The following is a 2,913-nucleotide window of genomic DNA, read 5'->3' on the forward strand; positions in this document are numbered from 1 at the left end:
TTTTATTATCTACTCCTTAGTAAATAATAAACGTACCATCTCACACCATCCAGCTTCACGCTTTGAGGCCTGTGTTCATTCTGTCTCCCCTGCCCTGAAACATCCTTTCTAATTTCCTTACCTTAGTTATCAGGTCTGATTGTGAGTCTCAGCTCTCTGTGGTACATCCAGGTCAAGTGACAAACCATTCTCTGTGCTTCCATAGAATTTTGTGCAAATCACATTATACTGAAATTATCTGTTTTTATATTTGTCTCCCCCATTAAGCTTTAAGATCCACAAGGACAAAGATTATGTCTTAATCATCTTTGAATTCTTGTTGCTCAGGGTAACACTGACACACTGAGCACACCGAAATTTTTTTTTTTGCTAACCTGAGCCTAACCACAGTGATAATAAACTTCTGCTTATTTCAAGAGAAGAACAATTAGAATAAAAATGTTTTCACCTTTTCTCTTTTTAAAAGTACTATATGATTATAAGACTTTAGAAAAATATGGAATAAATCATTATTTCTAGTATTTTAAAATTTGATAGAAATATGAAATGACCTACATGAAAATTATCAAAAATACTTTTATGAAAATTATATAGAAGAAAAGCAGTAATGAAATGCAATCCCTAAAATAATATCAGTTCCTCACTCAAATTATTTGCTTATTCATCTACTTCTTATACTATTTGATCATTTCTTCTTCTCCCCCCAAGGACAGGCATTCCTGGGATGCCAGACAACTGTATGGTTTTCAAAAATACCAAGACATTTTTCCTTCTTACTGGAAAATAGACTATTTTTCCTCAAGCTACCAGACAAATTCTCATTCCAGAAAATTTATAACATACAATGGAGGACATATATATCAGTTATCTATTGCCACCATAATGCTGCACAACAATCAACAAAACCTCAGTGTGGCAAACCAAAATATACATTTTAAAGTGTATGGGTCTGCAGAGTTCAGCTGACCTGGACAGGCTTGACTGATCTCAGCAGGGCATGTGCACATATCTGGGGAGGCAGCTGATTGATGGTCAACCTAGGGTGGCCTCAGTTGGAATGGCTAAGATGACTCACTTTGTTCTATGTGGTGAAGCTAGTTAGTGTATATTTACCATTTCCACCACTTTCCTGCTACTTTTTTGGGGTCACACTTGCTAATATAGTATTAGCCAATATATATCACAAGGCTGACCCGAGTCAGAGATAAGGCATGGATAAGGGTATGAATACAAGGAGGGAGGAAGAATTGGGACTATTTCTGCAAACTACCATGACAACGTATTTTCCTCATTTGCCAACTAACAATTCATTCAAGGGAGTCAGATATCCTTGGTGTACATTTTCTGAGAGGAAAAAAAAAAAAAACACTAGCGTTTATGTTATTTTTTAACAAGACCTGTCTTTGACAAAACATCAACGATGTGTAATTTGTTGGGCTCAGGCGATCCTTCCACCTCAGCCTCTGGAATAGCTGGGACTACAGACTCTTTGGTCAATTTAAATATGTTTTCACACAAATGAAATCTTGCCTTATGCAATTCCATTAAATATGAAATCTGTTAAATATCATTAAATATTGATGGTGCTGCTTACAATGAAGATTGCAAAAGCTGAATCCTATTGGCATCACTCTTCAAAGTAATTTCTTGAAAGCATCGTAAATGGACCAAAATAGAAACAGCAATGACTAAACAAGCCATGTCATTTGCATTGTATTCGTATACAAAAAATTGGCAAGGCCTTTAGGCTTTTCTCCATTACCTTTACAAATGGTTGACGCTGCTTTCTTACATGTTCTGATGTTTCCTTTATTCTTCCATCTCATCATTTTGTACTGGTCATGACAGTAAACGTACTTTTGTTGCCACAGGGATATCTGGCATGTTATGGATGAGGGAGGGATAAGGGATAGGAGAAAGTGTGGGTCTGCTGAGGATGCAACACAATAAAGCTTCATAGCCCTGCGGTTGTTGTTAGCTACTGTACAGTTTCTTAATTGAAATTTAACTTATTTTGTCAGAAGATTGCCTAGTAATACCAGATACCCACGAACTTTTAAAAACTAAACCTATTTAATTTAAAAATTCACTTAAAAAATGGAATCCAAGCCAGGCTCGGTGGCTCAGCCTGTAATCCCGCGCCTTTGGGAGGCTGAAGTGAGTGGATCGCCTGAGCCCGCGGGTTCGAGACCCGCCTGGGCAGCGAGACCTCATCTCTACAATAAATCAAAAATCAGCCGGGCGTGGTAGCCCATGGCTGTAATTCCGGCTACTCGGAAGGCGGAGGCGGAAGGATGGCCTGAGCCCAGCAGGTCGAGGCTGCGGTGGCCGGGAGCGGCCACTGCCCTCCAGTCTGGGCGACGGAGTGAGACTCCAACACAAAAAAAAAAAAAAGAAAAGAAAAAAAAAAAGAAATCCAATGTAAAGTTAACTGGGATTGGGAAAAACAAGCTTTAAATGACAAAGCTTTACACAAACCCATGCCAAAATCCGAGTACCTTCCATTATTACTATTCTATTTATTTTAATATATTCCAAGAAGCTTAAGCATCAGCAAAGTATGTGCAAACCAGCATCCATATCTATTAGCCTAAATCTTGCATCTTGGAATCTCAAGGCCCTAACAGAGTGGCGGAGGGTTAGCGGCCTGCTTAAGTGATTGCACCACCCAAATGAAGATGGAGGAGACCAGGCCTAAGCCTTCTGTCCCAAATCAGAATACTTTCCCCTTTCACTAAATAAATATGCTTCTAAACATCTATATTTTAAACATCTAAAAAGAGGTTTATACAAAGGGCACACACAAGAAACCAAAAGGTTACTTGAAATTGGGAAGCGGAAAGCGAAAGGTCAAAAAGGGACGAAAGCAAAATGCCCTTTTCCAACTCCAGCCCGCAGGTTCCGCCCGCCCCG

Source organism: Carlito syrichta, unplaced genomic scaffold (assembly GCF_000164805.1).
Source record: "Carlito syrichta isolate Samal-C Ts95f unplaced genomic scaffold, Tarsius_syrichta-2.0.1 Scaffold309804, whole genome shotgun sequence".
In the NCBI taxonomy this organism is placed as follows: domain Eukaryota; kingdom Metazoa; phylum Chordata; class Mammalia; order Primates; family Tarsiidae; genus Carlito; species Carlito syrichta.